This window comes from Lissotriton helveticus, chromosome 10 (genome assembly GCF_964261635.1).
Source record: "Lissotriton helveticus chromosome 10, aLisHel1.1, whole genome shotgun sequence".
Taxonomy (NCBI): domain Eukaryota; kingdom Metazoa; phylum Chordata; class Amphibia; order Caudata; family Salamandridae; genus Lissotriton; species Lissotriton helveticus.
In genome coordinates, this window is record NC_136071.1 from 1,060,079,587 (window position 1) to 1,060,103,131 (window position 23,545).

The 23,545-nt window shown below is 46.9% G+C and overlaps 1 pseudogene; it reads left to right on the forward strand.

The window, feature by feature from the left end:
• The first annotated feature begins 11,178 nt into the window (after window positions 1-11,178).
• On the forward strand, window positions 11,179-22,165 carry LOC144784170 (NF-kappa-B inhibitor beta-like; annotated as a pseudogene).
• The last annotated feature ends 1,380 nt before the right edge of the window (window positions 22,166-23,545 follow it).

Sequence of the window (23,545 nt, forward strand, 5' to 3'; positions counted from 1 at the left end):
CATGAATGTGCAGGTGGTGTGCCTTGCAGACATGACAATTTCACATGTGTGTGCTAAGTATCCCGGTTCGGCACATGACTCTTTCATCATGAGGAACAGCATGGTGCCACGGATGATGGAGAATCTGCATCCCGAACGTGCCTGGATTGTGGGTGAGTTACACAACTGCTATCACGTGCTGTGTGTCACTGCCTTTACTGTGGCCGTACAACATTGCAATGTGTGTTTTTTATTCACAGGGGACTCTGCTTATCCCAGTAGGCCATGGCTGTTGAGCCCACTCCGTAATCCCCTGACACCTGCAGAGATCCGCTACAATGAGGCCCATGGCAGGACACGACGGGTAATTGAACGTACTTTTGGGCTGCTGAAGGCAAGGTTCCGGTGCCTTGACAGGACTGGAGGCGCACTTGCATACTCGCCTGGGAAGGTGTGCAAGATCGTTGTGGCATGCTGTATGCTACACAACCTGGCCATCCACAAGGGGGTCCCCCTGCTCCTGGACGACGGTGAGGAACCAAGGCCACAACCTGCTCAGGGACCTGAATCCAGTGATGAGGAGAGTGGAGAGGAGGAAGGAGTTGACCAACGGCAGCAGCTAATCCAACGCTACTTCACTTGAAGGTGTGTGACGAGTTACAACGTCTACATAGTCTAGTGTGTTAGCTTATGTTGTGAATGGATATGCGCAGATGTTCCCAATAGCCACATGTTCTGTCACCTATGTATGGTATTGTTGGAATGGACGTTACGTCCGGAGATGTATTATGGACGGTATTAAAGCATATCAGATAGACACTGTGTAGGGTACCTGTGATAATTAGGATATTTGTGGATCAGTGATCTGTGTGTGTTGCCACGATGAGACCAGTGACTGTAGTTCTGTTGTGTCTCCCTAGGTGCTCCAGCGTGTTCCTGCCCTGCATACTGTACATCATGTTTACATATCATCGACATTATCATCATTGTAAATAATGCACTAAAGAATTCACTACACAAAATCTGGATTGTAAGGTATTTTATTTACGGGGTGGACATGTGAATTGTGCGTGAATATTTACAGGAAGGTGGGGAATGAGCAGTGAGTTGACAGTCATGGTCGCTGAGATGCAAGAGTAGACACCACATGAATGTGGTGACCCAGTCCAACAGACAGGTGCCATTGCCAAGGCAATGTGGGGAAAGATAGTCCAAAAAGTCAATGCAATTGGGGAGAGGGTTGTCTTCAAGGCTGGCTCCGTGACTGGCGTGTGGCAGGTGGTTGGCTTCCAGAGACTCCCAGGCTCTTCTTCGGACGCCCCCTAGATATTTTTGGCGGTGGGGGGCCTGCTGAATGGCCAGCGGCGTCAGAGGACTCGCCCCTCTCTGTTGGCGCAGGGGAGGATGGTGGACTGTCATCCTGCTGCACAACAGGAGGGGACGGCGGTGATGGTTGGGACACAGGCCTGTCCCTCTGCAACGCCACTTGCTGGCCCATGAGGTCCACCATCTGTCCCAGGCGGTTATCGATGAACCTCATCAGCAGGATGAGCTCCCTAAAAAATTCATCCGACCGGCCACTTTGTCCCTGGACCTCTTGGTAGGCATCCACAACTCTGGTGAAGTGGTCCAGGGATGGTGTCCACTCCTCCCGAGGTCTGGTGTTGGCCCTGGCCCTCCCACCTGCTCTGCTGCCACGGACCTCTTCCCTCGCCACTTGTGCGCCACGCACTGGCTCCCTGCCCTCCACAGTTGTTGGTGTGGGCTGGTCATCCCTAGGGACAGGGCGGGTGCTGCAGGTGGTACTGGTGGTAGTGGTGGTGTTGGTGGCAGTGGCTGCGGTGGTGGTTGCGGTGGAGGCAGAGGCCGTGACAGCAGGGGTCTGCTGCGTTGTCGTTGCAGCAGAGGTGGTGGTGGGGAGGATGGGGGCCTGGGACCTCTGGGTGTGTGGAACACCGGATGGGCCGGCCTGGAGCTCATCGTCCAAACTGTCCTGGGAGTCTGCATCTGTGAGTCCATGTGCCGGAGGTGGAGACTGGCTCTGCAGGTCGTTGGTGTTGTCCCCAGCAGTGAGTTCTTCATCACCTGTGGAGTAGATGGGGAGTGGTCAGTGTTTGTGTCATCTGTGTATCATCAGCTGTCTGTACACTAGTGCATTGTGCTGTCATCAGTTGTACAAATCATGGCAACATCGTGTTACATTACATAGTGGATAGTTAGATCATGGTGTCCTAAAGGTTGATTGTCTATGCATTTTGTACAATAGTAAATAGATTAATACACACACACTTCATGAAGATAAACGGTAGTTACATACCTGTAAGGTGAGCGTGCAGGGTATAATGGCTGACACTTGCTCCTGGGTGGGGGAGGCCTCCATGCTGCTGGGCTGTGGGACAGGGGGGCATGCTGGGAGTAGTGAGACAGGCCTCCCTCCCTCACCCCCACAAACAGGCTCCAAGTGAAGATGGCTACCAACCTGTAAGTTTGTTTGTTAAACAGTGCAATGGCTGACACTTGCTCCTGGGTGGGGGAAGCCTCCATGCTGCTGGGCTGTGGGCCAGGGGGCATGCTGGGAGTAGTGGTACAGGCCTCCCACCCACAAACACCCTCCAAGTGAAGATGGCTACCTACCTGTAAGTTTGCTTGTTAAACAGTGCAATGGCTGACACTTGCTCCTGGGTGGGGGAGGCCTCCATGCTGCTGGGCTGTGGGCCAGGGGAAATGTGGGTACAGTGAAACAGGCCTCCCTCCCTGCCTCCCATCACACACCCTCCCAGTGAAGATGGCTACCAACCTGTATGTCTGTTTGTTAAACAGTGCAATGGCTGACACTTGCTCCTGGGTGGGGGAGGCCTCCATGCTGCTGGGCTGTGGGCCAGGGGGCATGCTGGGAGTAGTGGTACAGGCCTCCCACCCACAAACACCCTCCAAGTGAAGATGGCTACCTACCTGTAAGTTTGTTTGTTAAACAGTGCAATGGCTGACACTTGCTCCTGGGTGGGGGAGGCATCCATGCTGCTGGGCTGTGGGCCAGGGGGGCATGCTGGGAGTAGTGGTACAGGCCTCCCACCCACAAACACCCTCCAAGTGAAGATGGCTACCTACCTGTAAGTTTGTTTGTTAAACAGTGCAATGGCTGACACTTGCTCCTGGGTGGGGGAGGCCTCCATGCTGCTGGGCTGTGGGCCAGGGGGCATGCTGGGAGTAGTGGTACAGGCCTCCCACCCACAAACACCCTCCAAGTGAAGATGGCTACCAACCTGTATGTCTGTTTGTTAAACAGTGCAATGGCTGACACTTGCTCCTGGGTGGGGGAAACCTCCATGCTGCTGGGCTGTGGGCCAGGGGGGCATGCTGGGAGTAGTGGTACAGGCCTCCCACCCACAAACACCCTCCAAGTGAAGATGGCTACCTACCTGTAAGTTTGTTTGTTAAACAGTGCAATGGCTGACACTTGCTCCTGGGTGGGGAAGGCCTCCATGCTGCTGGGCTGTGGGCCAGGGGAAATGTGGGTACAGTGAAACAGGCCTCCCTCCCTGCCTCCCATCACACACCCTCCCAGTGAAGATGGCTACCAACCTGTATGTCTGTTTGTTAAACAGTGCAATGGCTGACACTTGCTCCTGGGTGGGGGAAGCCTCCATGCTGCTGGGCTGTGGGCCAGGGGGCATGCTGGGAGTAGTGGTACAGGCCTCCCACCCACAAACACCCTCCAAGTGAAGATGACTACCTACCTGTAAGTTTGTTTGTTAAACAGTGCAATGGCTGACACTTGCTCCTGGGTGGGGGAGGCCTCCATGCTGCTGGGCTGTGGGCCAGGGGAAATGTGGGTACAGTGAAACAGGCCTCCCTCCCTGCCTCCCATCACACACCCTCCCAGTGAAGATGGCTACCAACCTGTATGTCGGTTTGTTAAACAGTGCAATGGCTGACACTTGCTCCTGGGTGGAGGAAGCCTCCATGCTGCTGGGCTGTGGGACAGGGGGGCATGCTGGGAGTAGTGAGACAGGCCTCCCTCCCTCCCTCACCCCCACAAACAGCCTCCAAGTGAAGATGGCTACCAACCTGTAAGTTTGTTTGTTAAACAGTGCAATGGCTGACACTTGCTCCTGGGTGGGGGAGGCCTCCATGCTGCTGGGCTGTGGGCCAGGGGAAATGTGGGTACAGTGAAACAGGCCTCCCTCCCTGCCTCCCATCACACACCCTCCCAGTGAAGATGGCTACCAACCTGTATGTCTGTTTGTTAAACAGTGCAATGGCTGACACTTGCTCCTGGGTGGGGGAGGCCTCCATGCTGCTGGGCTGTGGGCCAGGGGGCATGCTGGGAGTAGTGGTACAGGCCTCCCACCCACAAACACCCTCCAAGTGAAGATGGCTACCTACCTGTAAGTTTGTTTGTTAAACAGTGCAATGGCTGACACTTGCTCCTGGGTGGGGGAGGCCTCCATGCTGCTGGGCTGTGGGACAGGGGCTATGGTGGGAGTTGTTGTACTGACATTCTGGCCCCATACAGGCATCCTCAGCAGAATGGCTGGCTACATGTTGGTTAGGGATGGACAGTGTATTGGTGGTTGGGTATTGCAAGGAGGTAAAAGTCAATGTGGTCTTAAACATTTGTCTGTACTTACCAGCCTCCGCTCCCCCGGCTACTCCTGTGAAACTCTCAGGTAGCAGGATAGCAAGCACCTTCTCCTCCCATGGTGTGAATGTCTTCAGTGGGATGGGAGGGCCACTGCCAGTCACGTTTGCCAGATTCCAGTTCTTGCTCCTCTTCTCCTTGACAACCCTCTTGAGATCATGCCACCGCTTCATGATCTCCTTCTTGGATCTTGGGGTGGCCCCAACTGTATTCACCCTTTGGACAATCCTTTCCCACATTTGTGTCCTGGTGGCTAATGGTGTCTGTTGGACTAGGTTCCCAAATAGTTGTGGTTCTACTCTCACAATCTCGTTGACCATGACTGTCAACTCACTCTCTGTGAATTTTGGCATTTTTTGTGATGTTATGGTGTGGGGGTGTTGAGGTGTTTGTGGGTGCAGGGGTGTGTGGGTGCAGGGGTGTGGTGATGAGGTGTGTTCTGTGCTGGGGGTTTGATTGTGATGGTGTGATGGTGGTGTTGATGGTGGTGGTGGGTGGGTGGGTGTTGTGTGCGATTTTGCCTCTCCTCTCAGATGTGGTGTGTGGCCTTCTGTTCTGGAAAGATGCAAAGGATTGTGGTGAGTGGAGGGTGTGGCTTTGTACTCAGCTGTGTGGGTGTGTCCAATTGGATAGTGGTTGTCAGGTGTGTTGTGGGTGTGGTTATGTAGTATTGTATATTTATTTGCCATTTCTGTATCTGTGTGTGTGTGTTGTATGTATTTGAGGCTGGGCTACTTTGTTTATGCAGTATTTGGCATTGCTGCGGTGCTTTGACATCGACCGCCATGGATTTCATGTTCGTCCGCTGCGGTGACTTTGCTGGTGCTTGTCCGCCATTTATCCCATGCAATCCTGCCTTCGACCGCGGCGGTCGGTGCCTGCGGTTCCGCCCGCGCCACCCTCGGGGATATCGTAATTTCCTGTGCGGTGTCTCCGCTTTCCCTGTGGGCGGTTTTGTATTTTCCGCTGCTTTTCCGACCGCCGCGGTCGCAGTTTTGTCATCACCGCACACGTCGGGCGGTTTCATTTTCACCGCTACCGCCGCGGTCGGTCTCCAGTGGCGGTCGATCCTAATTTGTCTGCCGGTTGCACCGCCTCCATGGCGGGCGGTTGTTTCCCGCCTCCATGGCGGGCGGGGTGGTTTTCCGCCCGCTATCCTAATGGGGCCCCAAGTCTCCTCGAGGCATGCAATATGATGGGCCAATACTAATTTTAGCCGGCTGTTGTCATTTAATTTATTATGGACCCCTGCAACGTTCCAGGAGAGTCCTAGAACATCTGATGAAACTACCCTCCCTACTAGCTTTCGCCTTAGTGCTCTCGGCCCTCTCATGTAAACAGACAGAATTATCCTCTCCATTTGGGCTAAATATGGAGTCACCAAGATCCATCACAAGAGGGACTATCCCTGAATTAGTTTGGGCCAACCGCAAAGTGTCAAGTGTCAAGGGTCAAATCCTGAAACCCATTTTCAGTGCGCAGAAATTGTGGTGTAGGAAATAAAAGAACGTATGGTGTACTAAGAAAGTTATAGACACACGGTTCGCTTTTGGGACCCCCCCCCAGAACCTATATTCTGTATAACCAGTTAATCAATCTCCTCTACCACAGAAAAATAGTTCTAAGTTGGGACAGATAAACCCCCAGGGTGTTCCATATAACACTCCCCACTGGGATTATAAAAGTAACCCACAGGGGCCAACCAAATTCTATCAGCCGGACCTTGTAAATTATTGCTGCCCTCCAGAATATACCTCACAAGATTAAGGTTACACAACTTGATAACAATGCAATCACCTGAATTCACTTTAGGGATTTTGTCCAACCATTGCACCCTTGGACACCATTTATTCCTCTTGTAAACACATTGCTACTTATATGCTTAAAATAAATATTCAGCCAATGGACCATCTTATTTTTTAGTTCATATTGTAACTCTTGTTGAAGGGGGACCAGAGAGGGAAAATTCTTTAATACAATTACATACGGACTGCATTCCAGATGGAGGTGGAGAATCTGTGGGTTTCCAGAGTTACACATCACAGAGGGAACTGTATTAGATGCTGCCAGAGGGCATTCCTTACTCACGTCTTGTGGAGCCGCAGATGAGCAAGACTGAAATACGGGTATCAAGCCTGAATTTAGGGCTGCCCCATCTCTTATCGGTCACAGATTATCCGCAATCTGTATTATAGATTGTTCAACAGCCCTATTTTCTAATGTACACGGTACTCCACTATGGGACATTACAAGGTCAATTTTATTAGACTTAACATACATATTCAGCCCCTTCAAGGATTTGTCTTTATTCTAGAGTACACATGTCACATGGATCAACAACTTAGTGAAAGTCAAAATGCAAAAATCTCCCCAAGGGCTAGTCACCATTCACTCAGTCTTTAGTGCCTTCACTGTTTGGCCACTGACGGGAGAACCCCCACTACCATCCACTAGGACGGAGTGTTCCCTCTTGCTCTTCTTAGCTGCTCTCCTTGATTAGACCCCGTCTATTACTATTTTTTATTTGGGTGAGATTTTAAAGAATCTGAAATAGGGCTCCTTCCCTACACTAATAAATGCCCCATTGTTGCAAGAGAGATATCTAACTCTCCTGTGAGGACACAAGAGTTCCCTGGAGCCTGGGTATTTAGTTTATCAGATCACCCCATCAGCCAGTTTGGTGGGACCCTCACCAGTTTCAGAATTCTCCAGGGGCACACTCTGCTCCACAGCAGAGAGTAAGGATAAATATTTCCTTGTAGCCCATAATCTCTCCTCCAAAGATCCGATCTCCAGATTAGTGATTGTACCAGCCCCTGTTTACCCTTCTGGCCAGTAATAGTAGCATTAGCCTTCCGCTTACCCGTTTGTTGAAAATTCAGTACTCAGGTGCAGAATCTTCTAACCAAGAGAGGTTACTCAGCCCAGCCTCCTCTGGGCTCTGGCAGGTGTGGACTGCGCCCCCTTGACCTGGACTTTGCCCGGATACGAACTGTGCACGGCCTGTGCTGCGAGACGTCACATGCGCTTTTCAGCACATCCTGCCCCTTTGCCCCACATCCTGGCACGTTGCAGGGTGGTAGTCGAAGTCCGTACAGGTGTTGTAGGGCACCTCAGGTCAGCCTCAACAGAAAGTGCCACAGAATATGTCCAGCGCTGGGGAAAGTCTTACTCACTTTTCAGTGCCTCCCTACCGGAGGCCCCATCCCCTCAGTATGACTGCTTGGTATGCGTGCCTCCTGGCGCATTGTGGGCTGGTAGTCAAAGTCGGCAGGGGTAATGTAGGACTCCTCAGGCGAGCCCCCACAGAAAGTGCCACAGAAAACGTTCTGTGCTGCGGAAATTCAATGGCGCTTTTCAGCACATCTCAGCCTTAGGCACCGCCCCCTCAGGATGACTGTTTGGCATGCATTACTCCTGGTGGATTGCGGGCCAGTAGTCGAAGTCCGTGGGGGGTGCTGTAGGGTCCCCCACAGAAGTCCGCCCCCACAGAAAATGCCACTGAATATGTCCCACGCTGCGGTAAGTCAAAGTCACTTTTCAGTGTGTCCTAGCCATAGGGCCGCACCCCAAGGATGACTGCTTAGCTTGAATTAATGATTGGTAACCAACATGCAAACAGGCGCTGTGCAAAGTTTAGGGGAAATAATCAGAATACCATAGTAGTCCAGGTGCTACTAGGGGGGAAGGTGTGGTTACCACACAACACCCACCTCGACCCACCAAAGTGAATCTTATACAATACACAGTTCTCCCCGAGCACTCAAAGTATATTCCTAATATCTGTAAACATTAAACAATAAAAATGACACAATCACAGAAGTCCACAGTCCATATAATGATCAAATATGCCAGATCCTTGTGTTCTCAAAGCAGGTTTATTTCTCCAAGTTCACATACAAAAAATGCAGCCTTTGTCTTCCCAAATTCATATCCATATAAAGCAGCCAACACGTGTTTCGTCGTGCTGGGTAAAGCACATTGACTTCATCAGGGCTGTTCTCTAATTTCTCAATAACCAATCCACTTGTTCATCCTCTGGATATTTAGAGTAAAAACACCTGTATTAATCCAGTTCAACGTCGTGTTCCCTATATACCCAAATCAATATTCTTGTATCCAATATTACTCGTAACTCCCCGTATCTTCAAATAGAAAGAGCAAAAATCTCCCTCCGTTCCAACACTCGGTCAAGATCATTCCGAGTTGCGAACCATATGTACATCAGGTCTGTATATCGACAGATCTCACGGTAGCCGGCATTTTTATTGTTTAATGTTTACAGATATTAGGAATATATTTTGAGTGCTCGGGGAGAACTGTGACTCCTTAGCTTGCATGCCACCCGATGGGTTGTGGACCAATAGTCGTTGTCCACACGGGTGCTGTAGGGCTCCTCAGGTCAGGTCCCACAGAAAGTACCACAGAAATGGTCCCGCGCTGCGGGAAGTCAAAGGCGCTTTTCAACGCGTCCCTGCTGTAGGCTCCGCCCCCTCTGGACAACTTGGCATGCACACCTTCTGGCAGGTTGCGGGCCAGTAGTTGAAGTCCGCAGGGGTGCTGTAGGGCTCCTCAGGTCAGCCCCGACAGAATGTGCCACAAACAGCATCCAGTTATTTAGTTTAATTTGTCATTTTTATTTATATGTTTTAACTTATTAGGCTTGTTATATGCGCTATTAATAAGGAAGTATTATTATTGGATGTATTGATGTTTTATTTTTAATATCCTATCTTGTAAATGGATTCTTGGGTTTGTAGGGGAGCAGGTTGAAAAGTGTTTTTGATTACATATATATTTTTTCAAATTTTTAACATTCATTGTAAATTATTTTGGGAATGCTGCCAGAAGACTCATACTCGACCTTCCACGTCACAGCGACATCACATAGCTCCACAGGAAGCTTCACTTGCAGACATTCACAAGCGCAGATAATTCACACGGTTCATGCACACATACAAAGCCCTACGCAACACACAACCAGAATACCTGAACAGCCGCATAAACTTTCACCAACCCCCAAGACACCTACGGTCTAAATCACTCTCACTCTCACTCTCACTTGCACATACATCCTGCATCCGCAAAAGCAAAACTGTAGGTCTCTCATTCTCCTATATCGCACCCAAGACATGGAACAACCTCCCTCAACACATCAGAGCCTCCTCCTCACTTAGGGGTCGATTAGGATTGCGGTGAATCCGCATCCTCCGGGCCCGGCGGAAGCCACCGCCAGCCCGGAGGATGCAGATTCACTGCTGCGGTAAATGGAAAGACCCCCCGCCACATTAGGATGGCTGGGGGGTCATCAACGGACGGGAAGACCGTCCGCCGCTTTTCCGCCGCGGTCGCCTTCCGACCGTGGCGGAAAGGCTCTAATATGGTGGCGGTGTCTATCAGACACCGCCAGCCATATTAGAATGAGCTTCAGGACATGCCTTTCCGTGCCGGCAATGCCGCCACGGAAAGGCATACAGTCTTTTTTTTGGGGGCCTGTTGCGGGCCCCCAGGTTGAAGGGAGGCGTGGGGGGTGCACATGGGGGGTACCTACGGTACCTCCCTGCATTTGCATGCACAATGCGGCAGGCACCGCGCGGTGCCTGCTGCTTTGTGCATGCAAATGCACAGCATGCATATTTAACCTTGCGGCGGGTGCTGCTTAAAGCAGCACCCGCCGCAATGTTACATATACGGGATGTGACCGCCAGGGTGGTGGTCACATCCTAATTCCACCGGAGGGACAGCCGCTGCCCCTGCGGACGGTCCCTCCACCTCGGGGGTGGCGGACGGACGCAGGTCCGTCCGCCATCCTAATAGGCGCCTTAGTAAGTTCCACAAGAAGTTGAAGACCTGGCTCTTCATATAAGCACCTTGGTACCTCACACCTACACACCTTTCCCAAGTGCTGTAATACCATCCCGGGTGATTATTGCATTATACAAATCAACATAACATACGGTTTGTGTCAATTTATTGATTGATTCATTCATTAATATAATAATATTTTTATTTGTAATTTATTATCTATGTTTTTGTGATGTTAAATTTGCTTGTTGTTATCACCGGGATGCTAATAAGTTATCATTATCGTTAAGTTATGGAATACTAAACCTGGCCCTGTCAGAATTTAACACTTTCCTGAATTTGGTTAAGGTTGGAGTGGAAAGATTAAATCTTCCACTTTTAGAGCCCATATTATCATCATTAGGGCTAAGGGCTGAGGGCAAATAGGACATTTTACCCCTTCATAGTCAAGCATGTATTCCCAATGTAGATATGGTTTGTTAGTGTAAATATTAAATCTAACCTCTTTAGAGTACAACACCTTCCCCAATGGAGCTAAGGTTGGAGTGGGAATAGTATAATTGACCCCAAGAGAGTACAACTCTTTCCCCAATGTGACTTATGCTTCAGATTCCAACTGTTTCCCAAGAGTGGCTAAAGTTGGAGTGGGAATATTAAATCAGTCCCCTAGCCGTAGTCAGAGGATTTTATTAAGCTTGCATATCACCCGAGGGTCTCAGAGCGCTGGCCAAAACCAGGGAAGGGATGGAAAGATGACGGAGGAGAAGAAGAATGATCAGAAGAGCCAGGTTTTTAGCCTTTTCCAAAACTGATTATGATAAAAAACTATATGAAGCTGCAATGGAAGCGGGTTCCACAAAGTTGGGGTGAGACGTGAAAAGGATCTACCGCCATTACTGGCTTCATGAATCTTGAGAGGAGTGAGAAGATGTTTGGTTCCTGACCTGAGGGTTCTGTTAGGTAGGTACCAGTTGAATATTTGGGCCAGATACCTTGGCCTGTTCCCGGGCGCGGTTTTATGTACAAGACAGAAGATCTTGAAACTGATTTGTTTCCTGACAGGGAGCCAATGTAGTATATTTTCTCATGTTTTCCTGTATGATTATATAGTTACATTTATATATCATGCTTTAAAATTAAATGAATTTTAAATTATGAAATTTAAGTGGTATATTTTATACATATATATAGTAACAAATTCATATTAGCATATTTTGTTATAGAGGTTTTATAACATTTACTTTAAAAATGTGTAATACATTTTCATACATTGTTCATTTTAACATATTGACAAGTGCTCAGAATACATTACATTGAGATTATAATTTTTACATTTTATTTGTATTTTTTACTTATTAATATTGATTGTACCAAAGTTATTTCTATTTTAGAAACCTTTTATATTACAATATGTTTTTATCATTTAGTTTTTTCCATTTGTTATAATGTAAATAGTTTGTTTTTTTCATTTGTGAAGCCTATTTTACTAATAGCTGTATTTTGTAGTCTCTTTGCATCATTAGTATTCAGCTGCAGTTCTCCTGGATGGCAATTCCTGGTTGTGGTTCTTCAGGTTCGTTTAGAGCTTTTTTCTGAGCTACTTTAGTGGGTCGGATGGGAGTTAGGTTACTTTAACGAAGTTAGTATGGTTTTATAACTGGTTAATTTGAATTGTGAATGTCAGATTTTCACCTGGATTTTCTGCTGAAGTGAGCGGAGGAAACAATTCTATGTCCCAACTCCCCATCTTGCCAAGCTGGCCCAACAATTGTCAAAGCCTCACCAGACCAATGTGGAAGAAGGGAGTGGAACAGACAAACACTGGTTCCATCTTCAACAGTCTCCCAGAGATACGTCTGGATTCAAATTGCCTCTGTGTTTCTACCTATAAAACAAAGGGAGCAATGTAAGGGGGATTCTAATATTGAATAGAACGGTTCTCGCAGTGAGCTCAAGTATAGTTCCACATAAACTACCCTACCTGAATATTCCCTTCCCGACTGATGTCTGATGAGAGTGATGGCAGTAGTGCAGAGACCCAAAAAGGGGAGGAGAGAAGACGTCTGGAATTGATGGCATAGCTTATAAAATACAAGAACAGTGGAGATTACACACCTTCCTTTGCTACTTCCTCTTGTCAACATAAACGTATATTTAAATGGGTCTGAGTACTGCACACCTACTTATGTGCACAAAGATATGCAATGGAACAGAAAACTAGATTGCCTCGTAACTTGCAACCAATAGAAGGTTGATAGTCCCAGAGTATGCAGACGATGCGAAAAGTAAAGAAATCCAGACAAATAATGCAAAGGTCAAATAAATAACAACCCCCTGCTCATAAGAAAAGCATTACATCATGCCAAGAACAATTGCATCATAACATAAACATATATGACTGTCTTTTGTTTGAATGTCCTTTGCAAACAATAGAGAAATAATATGTGCTGCGCTGGTACCAATGTACTTTCTTTCTTTTGTGCTACCAGGTTAAATTCAGTATGAGAACTCCTAATCACCTGTGCATTGACCAAGTGCCCGACAGATAACTATTGCTGTTCACAAGCGCCCTGTGTTTTTTTACCCAACTTGTTTGTCCATGACTTGTCTCTCATTTCTTTTGTCCCTTTTCCACAGGACAACCGCCTGATGACAAAACCAGTGAAGATCCGATGCAACAAAGTTCCTGGTGAGTTGATGAGGCTACTGAAGAGCCCCAGGGAGTGAGGAAGCAGAGGAAACCAGGAAAAGTGGGGATGCTGAAAAGGTAAGTGAAGGAGTTTTGGAAGTCTTGAGCCAGTAGAACATCTGAATGGCAAGAAACCTGTCTGGCTGCAAATGGCTTTATAGCCAGCCCAACCCTACTCCCAAGATGACCGCCCAACCCACACCTATGTAAGTCAGCAGGAGAGCAGTTGCTTCATGATGACATTGACCCGACCGGAACAGCAAGGAATAGAATGTTAGTTAGTTGCCCGCATGAGGTAGAATTTAATGTGGACTGTTAGTTAAGTATGTGTAGTTTAGATTTAGCCATAGTGTATATATGTATTTTACTGCTAAGTGATAGATATTTATGGTTCTTGTGGTTATTGTATGTTTTGAGCTTGGGAATGTATGTTCTTTTTTTGCATATTTTTTCACAGTCAGATGATTTTTGACAGCTAATAGCTTATTTTTAATATACGAAAAACACGTTGGGATTTTCTCTATGTTTTAAATATTTTTTTATTGATTTTTGCAGGTTTGCATGAGTGTTTATTTTTATTATTTTTGGGATTCTGCAGGTTGTCAGTGGAGATAATATGGCTTTTCCAGTTAAGTTGGAGATTTATTTGCATTTTTGGCATTACTTTTAATATTTCACTTTTTGTGGGTTTGGGTTTATATTATTAATTGTTAACACTGGAATGTTGGTCAATGATTACTGATACTGAATCAAGAGTAAATTTGTTCTATCCTCGAAATCTTTGGGTGGGATTTTTGTTTTTTAATACATGTTAATATTGTGTGTATGATTAACTAAATGGTGATGTGTGCTCAGATATGATTTTATGTATTCTATATTTGAATAATGTATCTTTAGTGTTGATTGCTGTTTATATGTTATTTATAGTTTTTTTGTAGCTTTCTGTTCAATGTATTTTAGCTGTGTTCTAATTATTTTAGTTTTAGGAATTATAAGGTAATTTTTTATTGTTGTTCTAATTGTTTAATATTTTTGGGGGGGGGAATCTTCTTAATTTCGAAATGATAAAACGTAAATTAATGTTTAAAATTCCTTTAAAATATTTGTATATTAGGTATTGAGTTTTGGTTTAGGTTTTGTCTGTTAGCGCAGTGTATTGATTTTATGTTTTGTGTATTTTCATAGTGGACTGTGCTATAGATTCAAGATTGTTCAGCCCCTGACAGTTAGGAAAAAGGAATTATTTGCTTGCTACCATTTTGCGTACTTATGCTGTTTGCTTTGATATTTTGGGTTTTAGTTGTGTCCGGTATTGTGATATTCCGAGCTCTTAATAGTGCTATTCGTTTTTCTTAGTATCTGTATAAAATGAGTGAGGGTTGGGAGGCTCGTTCCAAGTGTTCCTTGGACGCAATTATGCCACCATTCCACAGCATTCTGGTTCTTGGCAAAGTCTACTATTGTACACAATCTACCAGAGAATCTTAAACTTGAGTTGGAGCCATGACCTGAGCAGAGAAGGTGTCACACAGGACTTAGGAATCCCTCTACTTTAATCCTCCATTGGCATCTCCACCTGATCAGACACAGACCTTTGAACAGGCTGTTTTGAAGGAAGTGTTAAGACAGGTATATAAACATACCTTTCACAATTCGTTCAAAGCCGAACAACAAGCAATCCATACTCTGGCCAATGCCAACACAATCACCATCAAGCCAGCTGACAAAGGAAGAGCAGTTGTGGTGATGCCCATGCAAATGTACAGAGAAGAGTGTTTGATATTCATGTAAAATGCAACCAGTTATATGAAAATCTAAGTGGAACCCACATCCAGCTTGAAAAAGAGAATTGCATCCTTCGCCTGTGAATTAGAAATGATGGGGTGGTTAACTAACAAGGAATCAGCATTCTTGCTGAAAACAAACATGCGGATTTCGGACTTCCATACACTGCTAAAAATCCACAAAGGACGGAAACCTCCAAAAGAACGTCTTATTTTGTCTAGTATAGACTCCCTCCTGGAACCCCTCTCCATGTTCTGTGACTCCTTCTTCTGCCCCTTGGTGTCAAAGACTCAGAGGCATATTTACTAGGAATGGCGGAGCATGTCGTTAACCATCTTGGCTTAACACCGCGCTCCGCCACTTGAAAAATGCAGAGTTGCACAGTATTTACAAGGAAACGTTGCAGCCCTGCACTTCCCACTGTGCTAGTGCTAATTTTAGCTGCCTAGCGCCAATGTAGACACCCTTTCACCATAGTGCATCGGTGTCTGCATTGAAGGGGAAGATTGTTTATGGGCAGGAAGGTGTCCCTTCATGCACATCCCAAAAAGTGACGTTCCTGTGGTGAAAGGGGCTTGTGAATATGCCCCTCAATCTTTTTTTGGAAGATATGAAGGATGTGCTCAGCGTTCTCCAGACCACCCAACTGTAAGATGCTGAGTACTTGCTCATTACTCTTGATGTCAAGGCAATTTATATGAGCATCCCTCAAGACACTACTCTTACAATAGTAGAGGAACCACTCATAGGTACTATTTGGATGTCTATCATCCCAGTAAGTTTCTTCATGGACTGTGCCTGCATAGCATTGAAAGAACATTTCTTTTAATTTGAGAACACCCTATACCACCATACCCAAGGAACTTCTAGGAGGAGAACATTTGTGCCAAGTCTTTACATGCACTACTTCCAGAACAACTTCATTTTCAATGTCAACAACCCCTTCAAAGAAGAAATAACCACATAGCGGAGATTTATAGATGAGATCTTTTGTTGGAACCTTTTTGATGGGTCATCCCAGAACTTTTTGCCTTCCTCTCGTATTTTGTCTGACTTGCTGTTGGTGGTTCAGGACTCTGGTCACTTTATCACTGCTGATCAGTGCTAAAGTGCATGTGCTCTCTATGGTAAACTTGGTAAGATTGGTCTACACTTGTTTGGCATATTTAATTTACCTATCAGTCCCTTGTACAGTGGTATCCCATATACCCAGGCCAGCAATTTAAATGCCACTCTGGGACTTGCAGTCCTGCTTGTGCCACCTACCAAAGTGGGTGGCACAAGCAGCAAAAAAAAGCAAAAAAAAAGGTCTACTGATAGTTTGCCGTGGGTTGCGGAGCTTCCGGGGATCAAGGACCCAAAACCTTGGAGTGAATAACAGACCCACAAAGTCTCAGTGGAACAAGAGTTCGAATGCTTTGACTCTGCTTTGGGCGAGTCGTTACAGGATGAGGATGCGACTGTCGTGGAGGTGAGGGATCTAGTGCAGGCCATCTGCCTGGAACAACGCGCAGACCCCGAGCCCTGGGCCATGGAAGTTTTCGGATATCTCTCAGACGAGGGAGACACAGCTCTACACCTGGCTGTTATTCATAAGCATGAAAACCTTTCTTGATACTGTTCTGCAGTACCAGGGGAAAACTGAATTCCTGGACCTACAGAATGACTTGGGACAGACTCCTCTTCACATTGCTCTCATCATTGGACTGCCAGCATTCACCAGCAAGCTGATTCTGTCTGGGGCCAGCCTATGTGTTCTAGAAAATGGCAGGCAACACAGCTTTGCACTTGGCCTGCAAAGAAGGAAGATATGACTGTGCGAAAGTGCTCTTGTTTCCTACAACTGGTAATCTGAATGATATCCAGAAACTTTTGAACTGCACAAACCATGACAGTAAGGAAATATATGTTATACTTCACACTCTCCCAGGGTGTTGAGCCTGTTAGGCCGAATAAACTGCATGAAGAAGCATTTATCTTGCCTAAGGTGACCTATGTGTGCATAATGTAGTTCTGGGCGGGGGGGGGGGGGGTTGGTGCTGGACTGAGAAGCAAGATAACATTTATCCTGCTCCCTCAACTGTCTTTTTGACATACAAAATGGTTTCAGACATGCACAGCATTGGTGTGGGTGCAGAGCTGGTGTGTGCTGGCTGAGTGTCAGGATGTACCATTCTAGAAGTTGTGTGACCTTCACAGAGGATGTAAGAGGTTCCATAGCGCTGCAGAGGGAATTTTAAGGAATTCTTGGCTAGTGTGAGTGGTATCTGGTGGAGCTGTGTGGATCATGGCTGATCTCAGACGATGAGAGTTAGGTAATGATATGTGCATGCAGACAGTGTCTGGAGATGTGTTTCTGCACTTATCATTCATCATGCAATCTTTTTTGGAAGATATGAAGGATGTGCTTAGCGTTCTCCAGACCACCCAACTGTAAGATGCTGATTACTTGCTCATTACTCTTGATGTCAAGGCAATTTATATGAGCATCCCTCAAGACACTACCCTTACAATAGTAGAGGAACCACTCATAGCTACTATTTGGATGTCTATCATCCCAGTAGGTTTCATCATGGACTGTGCCTGCATAGCATTGAAAGAACATTTCTTTTAATTTGAGAACACCCTATACCACCATACCCAAGCAACTTCTAGGGGGAGAACATTTGTGCAAAGGCTTTACATGCACTACTTCCAGAACAACTTCATTTTGAATGTCAACAACCCCTTCAAAGAAGAAATAACCACATAGCGGAGATTTATAGATGACATCTTTTGTTGGACCCTTTTTGATGGGTCATCTCAGAACTTTTTGCCTTCCTCCTGTATTTTGTCTGACTTGCTGTTGGTGGTTCAGGACTCTGGTCCCTTTATCACTGCTGATCAGTGCTAAAGTGCATGTTCTCTCTATGGTAAACTTGGTAAGATTGGTCTACACTTGTTTGGCACATCAGACATTACCTTTTAAAGTACTCTTCGAGGGCCTCACTATCCTGGCTGGCGCAGTTATATACAATCCCCCCCGGACAACAGGCCAGTCTTGGCACCAAATTACTGAATCAACTCTTGCCACTTTGCCTAAAACACAAAAACTATATGATTGTTGGCGACTTCAACATTCATTATGAGAAAATGGATGCCCCAGGAACCTCCCAGTTGGAATACGACATGGGAATTCTCCAACTGAAGCAGTGGATAGTGGGCCCCACACATTCAGTGGGCCACACCCTAGACCTACTATTCACCAACATCGAATCTACCAATATAAGAGAAGTCCACCCCCTATCCTGGTCGGACCACTCCCTTATATCTTTCTCACTTAACTTCCCCGGTAAACCTCTGAAACCCAAAATAGCCCCCCACATCTCTAAACGAGCTTGGAGGCTAATCAATGAATCCAATTTTGAGAAATATTTCCGAGAGATTGATGTCAAACTACCGGACGATTCCCCTGCCTGCAATGACGTCGCCTTACTAGATGCGGGAATACTAGAAACACTAGACAAATTAGCCCCCATGCGAGAATCTAGAAAAAAAAAACGTATCAGAGAAATTGTATACCCCCCACCTAAAAAATCTTAAGAAGGAATGTCAAAAAAATGAACACCTATGGAGACAGTCCAAGGACAGTGAAACAAGACCAAACTATGTCCATAAACGGAAGCAGTACCTTCTGGCCATCAAAAACGCAAAGAAGGACTACTTTACTCAGCGTATTCAAGAAAACAGCAACTCAGCGAAAGAACTGTTCAGAATAGTTAAGGAGCTTAGTAAACCATCTAGCACCTCACAAACTCTCACCCCCTCGACGGAGGTCTGTGAGTGTATCAGCACTTTCTTTTCAGAAAAGATTAAGGAAATATACGCCACCTTTACCCCCCAAAATACCCACGGTAACTCAGACAATCTATCTAAGACTGCTGTGTCACCAGAAGTATCCAAAGACCAACTAGACTTAGGCAATGTACCCCGCCTAACCAGCTTCGAACCACTTTCTGTAGATGAGGTCTTAGCAGTGTTGAACACAGTTAAATCTGGATCCCCCTCAGATCCATGCCCCCACTTTGTGTTCTCTAAAATTGCAACCACGCTTTGTCCCCTGATCACTCACCTTTTTAACAAATCATTAGCCACCGCCACCTTCCCTGATGCTTGGAAGCACGCGTCAGTGACCCCCCTCCTGAAGAAAGCGGGATCTGATATTCTCAACCCAGAGAACTACAGACCCATCTCCCAGCTTCCCTATCTCTCTAAAGCCCTGGAGAAACTGGTCAACGTACAGCTGACCAGGTATCTAGAAAACAACTTCCTCCTGGATCCCTCCCAGACTGGTTTTAGAGCCAATAACAGCACTGAGGCAACGTTGCTGGCAGTGTCGGACAGTATCAGATCCTCCACCGACCAAGGGGGAGCGGTAGCACTGATACTGCTTGACCTGTCAGCGGCGTTTTACACGGTATCCCACGACTGTCTGCTGAACACACTCTGGAGCAAGGGAGTCCAATCTACAGCACTGAACTGGCTACACTCTTTCCTGAGTAATCGTACCCAGGCAGTACATATGGGTCAGTTCCATTCAAGGCCAAACCCCATTGGCTGCGGGGTCCCCCAGGGTGCCTCACTGAGCCCCACCCTTTTCAATGTCTATATTTCATCCCTTGCTGACATTGGAAGGAAGTGGGGCATTGGCATCTGCTCTTATGCGGATGATACGCAGCTGATGGTGGCCATGGACGAGGGGCCTGAGACAACCAAAACTAAGCTACACGACTGCCTTTCCGAAATGGCACAATGGATGCATAATCATTATCTAAAGCTGAACGCAGGCAAATCGGAGATCCTTCTGTTCGGTGGAGCCAAACGCGTGTGGGATGCCACATGGTGGCCATCCTCATTGGGACCGGCCCCCACCCCTAAACAACACGCCAGGAACTTGGGAATCATCATGGACGATGCCCTGTCCATGAAGGATCACGTACGATCCCTTTGTGGTAGGGTCTTTGCCATACTAAAACTCCTCGCCAGGATATTTCCCTGGATACCCCTGGACTGCAGACGCTCAGTCTCACAAGCTCTTCTGGTCAGTCGTCTAGACTACGGGAATGCACTATTTGTAGGGATGAATGAACAGTTATTTTCCCGCCTACAAGTCTTGCAAAACCTGGCGGCCAAACTCATATGCAACAAAGGCAAACGAGACTCGGCATCGGAGTGCCTAAAGAAACTTCACTGGCTCCCGATGCGTCAGAGGGCTGCCTTCAAACTGCTTAGCCATGCCCACAGGACTTTATATAAAACAGGCCCTACAATTCTTCAAGGGAAGATCGATTTTTATGTACCCAATAGAAACCTACGCTCGTGTCAATCAGCTCTGGCTAAAACCAAACGTATCCACAAAGTCAGAACAGGCGGCCCCTCTTTTTCTTACCTTGCAGCAAAAAGGTGGAACGACCTGCCTACCGACCTAAGACAAACTACAAACTACCTCCAGTTTCGAAAAAAACTGAAAACACACCTCTTCCCTAAATTGTAACTTCTCAGCATACGCCATCAGTAGTCCTCTCTGGTACATAGCGCCGTGATATCCCTTGGGAGGAGTGTCGCGCTCTACAAATGCCGCAAATAAAAATAAAATAAATATTTAATTTACCTATCAGTCCCTTGTACAGTGGTATCCCATATACCCAGGGCCAGGAAATTAAATGCCACTCGGGGACTTGCAGTGCTGCTTGTGCCACCTACCAAAGTGGGTGGCACAAGCAGCAAAAAAAAAGCACAAAAAAAGTCTACTGATAGTTTTGCGAGGGCTGAGGAGCTTCCGGGAATCAAGGACCCAAAACCTTGGAGTGAATAACAGACCCACAAAGTCTCAGTGGAACAAGAGTTCGAATGCTTTGACTCTGCTTTGGGCGAGTCGTTACAGGATGAGGATGCGACTGTCGTGGAGGTGAGGGATCTAGTGCAGGCCATCCGCCTGGAACAACGCGCAGACCCCGAGCCCTGGGCCGTGGAAGTTTTCGGATATCTCTCAGACGAGGGAGACACAGCTCTACACCTGGCTGCTATTCATGAGCATGAAACCTTTCGTGATGCTGTTCTGCAGTACATGGGTAGAACTGAATTCCTGGACCTACAGAATGACTTGGGACAGACTGCTCTTCACATTGCTGTCATCATTGAACTGCCAGCATTCACCAACAAGCTGATTCTGTCTGGGGCCAGCCTATGTGTTCCAGAAAAGGCAGGCAACACAGCTTTGCACTTGGCCTGCAAAGAAGGAAGATATGACTGTGCGAAAGTGCTCTTGTTTCCTACAACTGGTAATCTGAATGATATCCAGAAACTTTTGAACTGCACAAACTATGACAGTAAGGAAATATATTTTATACTTCACACTCTCCCAGGATGTTGAGCCTGTTAGGCCGAATAAACTGCATGAAGAAGCATTTATCTTGCCTAAGGTGACCTATGCGTGCATAATGTAGTTCTGGGCTGGGGGGGGTGGTTGGTGCTGGACTGAGAAGCAAGATAACATTTATCCTGTTCCCTCAACAGTCTTTTTGACATACAAAATGGTTTCAGACATGCATAGCATTGGTGTGGGTGCAGAGCTGGTGTGTGCTGGCTGAGTGTCAGGATGTACCATTCTAGAAGTTGTGTGACCTTCATAGAGGATGTAAGAGGTTCCATAGCGCTGCAGAGGGAATTTTAAGGAATTCTTGGCTAGTGTGAGTGGTATCTGGTGGAGCTGTGTGGATCATGGCTGATCTCAGAAGATGAGAGCTTGGTAATGATATGTGCATGCAGACAGTGTCTGTAGATGTGTTTCTGCACTTATCATTCATCATGCGATCAAGGAATATCACAAATATATTGCCTTTCTTATAATACATTGAAGTCTGGTCATTAAGTTATTCGGATGGTCTTTTCTTAATTCCATCAATTCAGGAGTTTAAATCCTAGAAGTACCCCCCTCGCACACCCCGCACTATACTGACATTCCCCGGAGTACACCTGACCCCTACCTGGACAGCGGAGTTCGAGCATTTTGTCCGACACGCCCGGTGGAGCTGATCTGTTCAGCTAATTGAGGAGATCGGCCTTGGTTCATCCCCTGACTGTCACCTGCCCAGCCGGACCTTGGGCACAGTTTCTCCCTTTCTCCCTGTCTTCCTCCCTTCCTTTCATCGTATTTCTGATGCTCTTCTTTCTCCTCGTCTTCTTTCTTTCCAGCTTTCGGACCGAAGCCCGTTGGAGCCTCATAGAGAGCTATAGAGGAGACTGGCTTTGGATTATCTCCTTGGCCGTCACCTGACTAGCCGGACACTGGACATCGTTTTTCCCCTTCTCCTGGTCTTCGCCCTCCCCTCTGCGTATTTCTGCTGTTCTGCCTTTTTCTTGTCTCCTTTCTTTCCATCTTTCTGACCGATGTCCATTGGAGCTTCCTAGATAGCTATAGGGAAGACTGGCTTTGGATTTCCTCCCTGGCCGTCGCCTACCCTTCCGATCTTTGGGCATACTTTCCCTTTATCTCTTATTCCATCTTCCCCCTCGTCCACTCCCTTCTCACTCTCCCTCTCCTCCTTCCCTCTCTTCTTGTCTCGCCTGGAGTACACATGATCTCTACCCTGACAGCGGAGTCTGAGCATTTTGTCCGACACCCGGTGGAGCTGCTCTGTTCAGCTAATGAGGAGATCGGCCTTGGTTCATCCCCTGACCGTCACCTGTCCAGCCGGACCTTGGGCACAGTTTCTCCCTTTCTCCCTGTCTTCCTCCCTTCCTTTCATCGTATTTCTGGTGCTCTGCTTTCTCCTCGTCTTCTTTCTTTCCAGCTTTCGGACCGAAGCCCGTTAGAGCCTCCTAGAGAGCTATAGAGGAGACTGGCTTTGGATTATCTCCTTGGCCATCTCCTACCCACTCAGTCTTTGGGCTGACTTTCCCTTTATTTATTTTCTGTCTTCCCCCTCGTCCCCTCCCTTCTCACTCTACCTCTCCCCTTTCCCTCTCTATTTGTCTCTCTGGACATTAGACACAGTTCTTCCTCATCTCCCTGCTACGGCTCCTTCCTTCCCTCCTTTCCTATAAATTCTCTCAACCTCATTGTTTGTTTACTGTACCTTACAACGCTATTGTAACTGATGTAATTTGTAAGGCAGTGTTCCTCTGTTATAGTGTTCTGATACCTACGTGTCTAGCCAGCGCTTTATAATCCTTTTGATGTACCTTCTAATGGAACGTTCCCCTGGTTATGCGCTCTTAGATAGCGCTATATAACCTTCACAAATCAAATAAACTAATAACAGTTTTTTCCTGAACGCGGTGACCTGAGCAACATGGCTGAGGACCGGTGGAGCTGGTTGACAGCTAATGAGGAGATTGGCTCTGGTTTCCCCCTTGACCGTCACCTACCCAGCCGGACATTGGGCATTGTTCCTCCTCGTCTCCCCGCTATTACTCCTTCCTCTCCTCCCTCCTACGTATTATTGAAACATTGTTTATGTATACTGTACCTTACTATGCTCTTGTATCTGATGTAACTTGTAACGCAACGATCCTAAATGTAAAGCACTCTGATACCCTCTTGGGTCAAGTTGGCGCTATAGAAAACTTTATAAATGAAGGGACCTGCGCACATAGTTTACTGC